The following is a 10,762-nucleotide window of genomic DNA, read 5'->3' on the forward strand; positions in this document are numbered from 1 at the left end:
TTTGTATTATCCACAACAAACACCTTTTGTTGTGATTATACCTGTTTGTGAAGGCACAGAATTTTTAAATTTTCTTGCAGTCGAGCCTCAAGCAGTCGAGCCTTCGTCAGGTGCATGGGCGATGCACGGCAGTTGCTTTCCCTCTGCAAACCTGCTGCCACTGCAGTGCAGTTCTCTGTGAGCATACATTTTCTTGGTCCGGCAGAAGCACGGGGCACGTTGATGGATTTCATTTTTTCAAGTAAATGTTACATACAGGCATACTTTGGCTACATGCATGCTGCTTGGTCTAGGTTGGCTATTGTTCCAGTTGATATTGTCCATTCTAAGCGAAGCACGTGAGACAAGAGACAAAAACACAGCGGGTAAACTCTACCTCATTAAAATCCACAGATAGCACCCTCACGAGCCAAAAATCATGGATAAAATAGCAGTGTTTGGGCTTGTAGTTTTGTGCTCGTCTTCCATTCTTACTCTTTTGTACCTTGTTGAAAACCAGGAAGCAAGCGAGGGTAAAAGGACGCCGCTTTATTGACGACGTTCGAGCGGCTAGCGTTCTTCGCTTGATGAAGAAGATGTCTCGAGCCTCGCTTCTCGTGCGGTCGCTGCTCGTCTTCACTTCGGTGTCGTCGTCTTCCAACCAACCAGATCACATTTTGTAACAGGCTCCGGGCCGGCGCAATAATATGGATCTGGTTGGCTTCAGCTGGCTAAAATCTTTAACCTGGCAATGGATTGGCGATTGATTGGTGCTTCCGTAGTCGAGAAGAACTGGAGACTTCATTGGAGTCATTTCCACAGGGCTCAACAAGAGCAGGTCTTTGTTCCGGCGGCCTAATTGCCATGGTCTGTCAAAAAGGTGCTCTCCATGCTTCCATCTTGCACAAAGTGTCTCAGCCGATGAAGCTTCAGGCGCTGAAGTGGAGCATAAATATTCTGCTTTTCGTTCGTTTTCGGTGAGGACTTGTGAGGCCCGCGGACGTTCTTTGGAACATCCTCCTTTGTTTGTAGTTCTTGGTTGATCCGCCTGCAAAGAAGCCTTTTCCTGCTCAAACACTGGCTCTTCACTTGCTACGTGCGAACATGTCACTTCTTTTGAAAATTTCGCGTCTCCAGGCACTGTAAAGCCAAAAACCGTTTCCTGGGACGTCTCTGATTCAGCCGTCGATGTGGACATAGTCGTCAGTTTTTCTGGTGTTGGTCGTTTCCAATTTGGATCGCACAAGGAAGTTATGTGGCGTCCTTTGCAATTCCGACATGAGAGGCTTCTTGCATTTTTGCAATTCTTGGCGCGGTGAAAGTGCCTGGCGCAGCGAAAGCAACAACCTTGTTTTCGCAATTTCGCTTTCTTTTCTTCTAATGTAATTTGAGCGCGGCAGTCTTCTGTGAGGTGGTCGTTCGATTCGCAGAGAAGACATCCATGGCGGGATATCGTTAACGTTAGTGCGGAAGAAGAACCTTGCATGTTTTCTTTGACCTGGTTCCGGTGTGGTTTTGTCCTGGCAGGCATGTCTGATCCCGTCATTAGTGAAGTTATCTCCCGACTTCGCACTTCCAGGTTCAAAAGTTCAAGTAACTTCGATACTTCACCAGCCTGTTCTTTTCCCTGTGCTTGTGGCGTCATTAACGTTAACTGGTTGAACCTGAGCACGAGCTCATATGGCAACTTCTGCAATAGTGCAGTCTTCAACATAATGCCGTACGACTCAATATGTACTCCGAGGTTCTTAAGTGATCTAACATGAGTGTGTACACATTCATGAAGCGTCTGAAGGTCGTTCAAGTCTTCGCAGGAAGTCACTTTCGGGAGGTTTACCACTTTGCTCATGTGGTCGTTAATTATGAGGGTTTTGTTTCCAAAACGTTGCTGCAACAGTTCGATGGCTAAGGGGTAGCTGTCGTTAGTTGTAGGCAATCCGCTGATTACGCCTTGCGCTTTCCCCTTCAGGTAACTGCGAAGATACTTGAATTTGTCAACGTCTGTTAGGCACAGGTTCTTATGTATCGTTGACTCGAACTGGTTCCAAAATGCAGGCCACCGTATGAATTCTCCGTCAAAAGGTTGGATCTCAAGTTTGGGCAATTTAACTTGAACTCGTTCTTGAGGTGACGTTGCGGCCTGTACCACACCGTTAGTCGTTAGAGTGCATGCGGTTGGAAGATGTCTTTCAGCGCGGAAGACCATGCGTGCAATAGAATCTCTGTAATCTTCTACAGTTGCCAGTTCATCGTCTAGTTCGTCATCGGGAACGAGGTCCTCTATCTCTTTGTCTAGTTCAGTTAAAGCAGCCTCTTTCCGTTTAAGCATATGAAGTTGCTCAGCCAGCTCACCGGTTGGTAGTGGAGTCACCTCCATCATGGACTTCATCTCGCTGATGACCCTTGTAGTCGAGGCGCGAAGCACATTACGCTTCCGTTTCGGACGATCCATGATGGGGCTCGGTACGTAGAAATGGCTCTGGCGGGAGCTGATTCGATGCGCCGTTCGTGACCGTTGTGTCCTCTTCAATGGGCCTGCTTCCTCGGTAGGGGTGTTCAACGGTGTAATCCTTTCATCCTGGTCACGGCACCAAATTGTTGAAAACCAGGAAGCAAGCGAGGGTAAGAGGACGCCGCTTTATTGACGACGTTTGAGCGGCTAGCGTTCTTCGCTTGATGAAGAAGATGTCTCGAGCCTCGCTTCTCGTGCGGTCGCTGCTCGTCTTCACTTCGGTGTCGTCGTCTTCCAACCAACCAGATCACATTTTGTAACATACCTTAAAGGGTCCATGAAGACAAAATACAACTTTAGTTAACTTGAAAGAGTTAGGCTTCAGTACCTCACGCAGCTCCATTCCGGCAACAAAAAACGTTTTTTAACCGATAAAAACGGAAGAAATACTTAAGAACTTTCAAACTTCGCGCCACAGTGACGTGTTATCGGCACGAGTTATGTCATATGGGCCATCACTAAAAACATAATTTTCAGTATCTTAACTGCAGGTTAGCATTCAAGTGATTTGATCAAAGGGAACTAGTGGCCCACTACAATCGTCCAGTCATGTGTCCAGGCGATTGATCAGTTCGGCCGCCGTCAATCGCCCAAACAAGATTCTGTGACGTCATAGAAAAGTTGCCGGAAACTGGCTAGTGAGTCGCCACTCCTCCACGCATTTTCTTTAATATCTCCGTTATTTTTCCGAAGTTTGCGATGAAATCGGTATCATTGTTATCACGACAGAGCAGTCTTTCTAATGAACCAAACTTGTATTTTGTCTTCATGGCCCCTTTAAAGGGGCACTGACACAAAAATTTTGCATCTTGTTTTTTTCGTTGCAATAAGTATCTATATACCTACTTATAACCTGTAGAAACCTCATTTGCTTCAGCGTGCGACGGTTGTTTAATTAGAGGCATTTCCAATACGGCCAGTCGCAGTTTCGGTTTCAGCGGGTGCCGCGAAACGATGGAATTTGTGGATTTTGTGTGAACAAAGCTGACCACGTGACCGTCGGAGGGATATCACAGAGCAGAGCTGCCGTAGCACTGTCGAATCCGCGTCGCCGGCAGTTTTTGCGAATACCCCCACGTACTAATCTCGTGAGCCGCTTAAATAAAATGTGACCGTGGACGTGACGCAGGCGCTGCGAGTGCAAATGCTACCGCGGCTAAAGAACGATGCGCGACGCTCGAGACGGGTGGCAAGACGCGCGCTGGGAGCAGCCGGCGGTCTGCCTACAGGTTCGCCTACAGATGTGTTCGGCTTAGCACTGCGGCGGATATTCCATTGCTGCTCTCGTAAGCGGTGCAGATGACAATTTTTAATGCAACCCACCATCGCATCATTAACTCCTTTCTCATATAAGCTTCCATGGTTGCGACTTGGGGACAATTTCGTGCAGCGGTAACAAGCTATCACTCGAGCTACCTGCGCCGGCCTGGGCCACTTCGCGGCCGTGGCCGCCGCCTGCACAGCGACCTTGCTGCTCGCTCGGTGGGCTTTTCGTGTCTCAGGCGCATTTTCGCTTCCAATGTGAATAAAAAGCAATAGAAACAGAGTGCCTGGAATCGCTGTAGAACTTTGGTTGCGGCCAGCTGCAGCAGACGAGCTGACGAAATCACGGCGCCTCCGCCGCCAACGATCGGGTCGTTCGTTCTTGAGAGCAGAAGCTCCGCCCTCCGGCCCTCCGATTGGAGCGGCGAGCCAAGCGAGCCGACGAAAAACGCCGGCAGTGCGGAAGCGGCAAACACAAACTCGTGACGTGTTTGGATGTTGTTTATTTACATAATATCCACGGGATGTCGATTGCGCGTGGTCCTCTGCTGGCTGCTCGGGTGCGTTTCGCACACTTTAAAATTGATTTTAAATATTTTCTAGGCTGTATTCACCGCTGATATTTTGCAGATGATGTATATGTGTTCACACCAATCTATCTCCGAAGTTATCTCGCCTTCAAAATTTTGTGTCAGTACCCCTTTAAACAGAGCCCGATGTTCGTCTGCTAGGATACTCTCCTAGCTTCACCACATGAAGTGATAAGGTCGCAGCCTCGCTCATAATTGAGCAACATTAATTCTCATTCATTAGCAAAGAGCACTTTTACATGCCCTGGCAATGCAGAATGTTGCCTGAACGTTTTTGCCACGTTTCCCTTTAACATTGCCATAACATGGCTGATGTTTGCATTTTGCAACATTAGTGAAATTTCCCAGAAACATTGCATGAACATGATATCAACATTGCTCCAACATGGGGGCAATGCTTAACTCTTTCCTTACCGCCAGGAAAAGACCCGTTTTCATAAGGTGCAGGAAAATTTTTTTTATTGTTATATAAAATTTTTTTCATGTTTATTGTAATATACCAAAATGTAGACAAATAAATGCGCTTTTTAATGATATAAGTATAAAATGTGTGTGTGCAACACAATAGCAGAAAAAAAATCCCAAGCAACAAAATTTTTGCAACTACCGCAAAAAAGTTTTGGAAAAGTGAGCGTGGGGGGCACAAATAAGTCAGTAAAAAAATTTCAAGATATACGTTTTGTGGCACGTTTATATAGCTAACTATCCTAAAAGTTTCAACAGTACACGTAAAAAATTGTTAGCACCGCAAAAAAAAAGTTAGCACCCGTCGCGCCATGCCCAGATCGACCCCCGGTCTCCGTCTTGGACAAAACTTCACGCGTTGTGCAGCGGGAGGCATCGAATCGCGCCCATAGGACGTAGAGACCCGGCGGATAGAGATTATAACAGTGACAACACGCTCGGTCCCCTCGCAGGCGCTCAAAAACGCGATAAATCCCGAAAAAAAAACTCACCGTCGAGCTGACGAAGACGTTCCAGGTTGATTGAGGGCTTCATCGCTGTCGGTGCTAAACTCTGATGATAGGGAATCTTCTTCAGGGCCACTGCTACCACTTTCATCAGAAAAATCGACTGTAGCAACGCTAGAATCGCGAGAAACACGACGACTCCTTTCAGACCCGACGCCCGACGACGACGACGCCATGGCTGCTGCTATCGCTAGGCGCTCGCTTATCTTCCCAGCAAGGTCAAAAATCACCGGGTCTCCGGAAACCAAAACCGAAACTGACACGGGTTGTGTGCTTCCTGAGCTTCATTTCAGATGGCGCCTCACGTCCATGGAGCGCGTTGGGGCGCGGGAATTTCAACTTGAATCCGTCGATCAAATTGATCGAAATTGAATAGGCGCGGTAAGGAAAGAGTTAAAGGGTGTTATTCTAGTGTTCGGGGAACGTTATTTTTTGACGTTTGACAACGTTGCTCCACCCTTGGAGCAAACTTCCAGCCATGTACGGGACACGCTTGAACAATGTCGCCGTAACATTTATAGGACATTTTTAATGACGCTGCAGCAACTGTTTACCTACATTTTCACAACGTGCATACCATTAAGCATATCCGTGTTCAATTCTGATGGTGTGATAACATTGCTACACTCTTGCAGCAACTTTCAAGCTACACCTTCAACATGCAGTTAACATATAAAGAACGTTGCTTCAATGTTCAAGCAATGTTCTTCTTTCTGAAGTTGTGATAACATTCCTGCAACTTTGCGGCAACTTTCCAGCTATATTTTTCTAATGTGTGGGTAACATTTGAAGATCATTGCTTTAATGTTCAAGTAATGTTTTCTACAATGTTACAGCAACTTTCTAGATACATTTTTTCACCATCCATGGAGACAGCATCCATGCAATGTTGATACAATGTTCATGCAAAGTTTCTCTTTTACGTAGCAATAATATTGCAGCGATGTACAGGTGGCTTTGCAGTTATATCTATCTAATGTACATGCGATAATACCTAAGTGAAAATAATGGTAGTTGACTTTTTTCTGAGAGACTATTGTTGAGTGTGTGATAAATGAACAGTCTAAGCCTCCTCGCCATAAACTCCTGAAAGGTATAAGATGGCATTTTGGACTTGTATATTCATACATTTGATTACTGCACTGACCAACACACACAATTGAGGCAGTCCGGCATGAACTAAGAAATGGCAGAATTTTAAAGCAAGGAACATGCAGCTAGTGCGTAAATGATAACACTGAAACATGTTAGGAGGAAAAGACATGTGCGTTTTATATTACCATTAACAACCGAGCCTAATATGTAGGCTGTTTCAACTGATGTCTTCGGTTTCCTCCTCCTGCCCGGGCTTGCTTGTTCTTCAGTGTTGACAGGACGATTTGATGACATGCTTGACGGCCATCAACCCATTACCATAGGGTTGTTGCTGTGACATGTCTGAAAGCTATAGTTTAGAAGTTGCAAAGTTGCAGCATAAACAATATTTCACCTCTCAAAACACCAGTACTTTTGGTATACAATCTGGCCTCATTCATTTTCTTGTACTGACAGTTCAAATAAGATTTGACAGTCATTCCTGCAAAACAAAGAAAAGAACAATACTGTAACACAGGGTGCTCAAAACGTCACCTGCACTTTGGCTGACATTTGCTGCCTTATGACCTTATTCGTGTGCCAATTTTGTGACGCTGATAAATCTTATGGCGTTTCTGAATGAAACAAAACAAAGAATAGAGTCGAATCCCGCTGCGACGAAATTGACGGGACGTGTGAAAAATTTTGTTCAAGCGGAAATTTGTTGAGGCGAAATCTGCCCCGACACACTAGGCGAGGGCAAGAAAAATAGCCCCGTATATTATCTGCACCAATGACCGCATAATACAGTGTGCTGAAAAATTGAGTGGCACACAATTACACCATGTCCATTTGGGTAACAAGGGTACCAATGGTTATCTGTGTTTTACTTGCACGTAAAGAGTGCATTATAGGGGAGGGGAGGGGGCAAGAAATGCAGTTGCAAAACATGGTGCTGTACCACAGGGCATATCCAGAGAGTTGATTACTTGCAGATATAGTTGCTAGGCCGTCGGAAGCCCTCCTCTCACTAGTAGCAGGAGGGGTACTGTTATCCTCTGACTGGACACAGTGGCAAATGAGCTTGAGGGCAAGCCAGGCGCGCTTGCGTTTATCGCAACCACGCGCTTGCTATTAAGATAGGACGACGCGGGTTCAAGACTAAACACAAAGACATTATTTTTGCTTTTGACTTTGAAGAATTGTAGAAGGAAAGCTGCAATGATAGCTGCTCACAATGCATACATGATGGCGCTGCGCCAGCAGCAGAGCTATAGTGCCTAGAATATACTGGCTAGTGTGCCGACCGCAGCCTCCCGGGTGGCACTGCCGGGCGGGAGGGTGCAGGGCACATCACCTTTGCAACCTCGACAAGATGACTGCTGCATTTTTGCTTTCATTCAGCAGACCACATCTGTTATGGAGGGAGCTGATTACAACTTTCAGGGTTTCTTTTGAATCTTCGACTAAGAGTGGCGTATTTAGAGAATGTTCATTGAGTGAAAGCATGTATGGAGTTCAGAAAAGTTATCGAGTTTTGAACATCTCATGCTCTCGAAGGTGTGTTAATAGGCTTTATTTACAGTGCTCTTCAGCTAACTTTATTTTGTAACACAGTAGGTGAACTGAGTCAGTTAATTTTATTAACTCTGAAACAGAAGCATGTTTTGGGCCCAAGCTTTGGTGCTTGCAAAAGCACAGGATCCCCACCGGGCTTTGTACATAGCAAGTACTTCTTGGGAAAACCATGCTTTTGTAAGAAGTGTGCATTCCTGAAGCAGCCTTTCCTGCAATAACCACAAAGATTTGTCAAAGAAACAGTGTTTTATTAAGGATTAATTTTTGATTTTTCTGTAATTCTGCTCAGGTATATTTGACTCATTTCGAAAGAAAGCTCCTCATATGTTCATGCATGTTCCGTATCACCAGTGTTACAACCGGCCACCCCACGTGATGTGAGATTTACGATAATGGCATATTACCTAGAACACATTGTGCCTGGGGTGTCAGCAAAGCGAAAAACTAGAAATGTTCGTGAGCAAAAGCCTTACACAAAGCGGCACAAGCACGCTGCATTGGGTGTGTCCTAGTTTGGCTCGGTGCATGCCTAATTGGTGAGCCTGGAAAAATTTGGTGTGACAACGGAGTCAAAAGCAAAAAAAAAAAAAATAATAATGTTTTTGTGTTTAGTCTTGAACCCGCGTCATCCTATCGTAACAGCGAGCCCATGGTTGCGATGAACGCAAACGCGCCTGGCTTGCCCTCAAGGTCATTTGCCACTGTGTCCAGTCAAAGGATAACGGCACCACTCCTGCAACAAGTAGAGGAAAGCTTCCGATGGCCTAGCAACTATATCTGCAAGTAATCACCTCTGTGGATATGCCCTGTGGCACAGCAACATGTTTTGCAACTGCATTTCTTGTAGAAGAGTTTGGTGTCGGGCCTGTTGGTACATACTTTGGAGAACGGGGAAACCCAGCCTTAAAGCACTGTTCTGACTGGCGCCCATTGCCAGTTCACACACTCCTGTTGACGAGTTTCATAGCTATTCGGTGGCTTTATTTTTTTATTTATTTTTTTTTTCAATTTCTTTGTACACAGCAACCATGTACATCAGGGGTCGGCAAGCTGCGGCCCTCAAGAAAGTATTAATGCAACATGACGTCAGAAGACCTTGTCACTTCCTATCTGAAGTCTACGTGGCAATTTTAACTTCGAATGGGGTTAGACAGGAACAAAGCAGGATCGCTTCCAGTTGGCATTCCCCCCCACCCCCTCCTTCTTCACACTTACCCCAAGAACGTTTTCACTTTTCACCGGTCAAAAAAGCCCTGCCCCCTCTCCCCCCCACCCGATTTGCTGTCCGGCCCTTGCCATGTCGGCTTCATGCAACTGCGCCCTACACCTAGAAAGGTTGGTGACCCCTGAGGTAAATAACACAGCTTTGAGCCACCGGTTGGCCCGCTCTTATGTCATGAGCATGGACGGATTTGTTAGCACGAGGGTTATTACTATAGTTGGAAATAACGTCGAACTTGCAACCTCGAGCGCGAGGCAACTACTGCTGCGGCTTAGCTATGGTTGCGCCAACGTGCATAATACAGGCCTGCAGTGTGACTAAACACATGCAATGCTTACTGAAGCCAGGGTTCTCTGCTCGTCACGTATTCAATAGGAAGTATGCTTTAGCGACAGCGCCGACCAGTGGGTCTCCGGGGACGCTGGTGTTGCGATGAAAAACATTTGGTGCACTTTAAGTAACGCAAGATTAAATATTCTACGTTGTGGCAAAGATGACATGCACTAGTGGAAACTGGAAAATAACCTGGCAGTCACCGCTCCGATCGGCTTCAACAGCCAGGCTGACTTGTTTCGTCATGACGACACGCACGCAACGCATAAACAGGAGGCATGCTTTACAACAAGTGTGGCGAGGTAGATTGGTGTGCACTAAACTACGCTTGCCGCCAGCCATCCGTTACGGTTTGAATAGGTCACCCTTGCCCATGTTCTTGGAACAAAACTCTTCTGTTGGAGAAGGCAATCTAGCGCAGCCTGGTCCCCGTGTCGCATTGAATGTGCGGAAAGTGGGGCACTGCAAAAGGCCGCACACATGGACAGTCTTTGTGAAGTTTGCATGGCGATTCGTCCCACAACTTGAGGTCCGGATCGCAGCTGGTACATCCGACTACGGCGCAAGTTTTCCCTCGTGACTTGCAGATTTTCTAACTGCGCTTTTTGCTGAGCACCATGGCAGCCTATGGCCAAAACCTGAACCGCCCCGTGCTAAAGGCCAGTCATGGCAAGTGCGGCGCTAGCGTCACCTGTTGAAGGTCAGCCTAACTGTTCGCTATACCACTTCTTTGTACCACTAAAGAAGGCACTATAAGTACAGGCGTAATAATTTACAAATTTTCTTTTGCAGAACCGACGCCGATGGTCTAGTGGTAAAACACTCGTCTCGTAAGCGGGAAGAACCAGGTTTTAATCCTGGGCTGCCGGACACCCACTGGTTTCTTAATGGGTACAAGCCCCCCCCCCCTCCCCTGCACTGCCTCGGCGGGGGATAAAGGGCTTGGAACACTCTGCAACTGTGGTAGACATGAAAGGCTTCTGCTCCCGGACTCCTGCTCTGGCTCCTGCTCCTGCTCCTCGACTTGACGCCGCTGGTCATCCGCCAGCACTGAGCCACTCGAGCGCTTGTCTGGGTTGCTGCTGTGACGCCCTTCCACGGCTGAGCAAGCGGGCAGGCCTAGCTCAGCCTCCTACACGCCCCGCACCTCCATCACCAACACTCGGTGATCATATCTTCCTGCCTTTCCTTTGCCTTTCCAGAGTTTCCTTCCTGCCCCCCTGACCCTCCGGACTCCACT

Source organism: Haemaphysalis longicornis, unplaced genomic scaffold, assembly GCF_048455015.1.
Source record: "Haemaphysalis longicornis isolate Haplotype H1 unplaced genomic scaffold, Haemaphysalis longicornis Haplotype H1 scaffold_135, whole genome shotgun sequence".
Taxonomy (NCBI): domain Eukaryota; kingdom Metazoa; phylum Arthropoda; class Arachnida; order Ixodida; family Ixodidae; genus Haemaphysalis; species Haemaphysalis longicornis.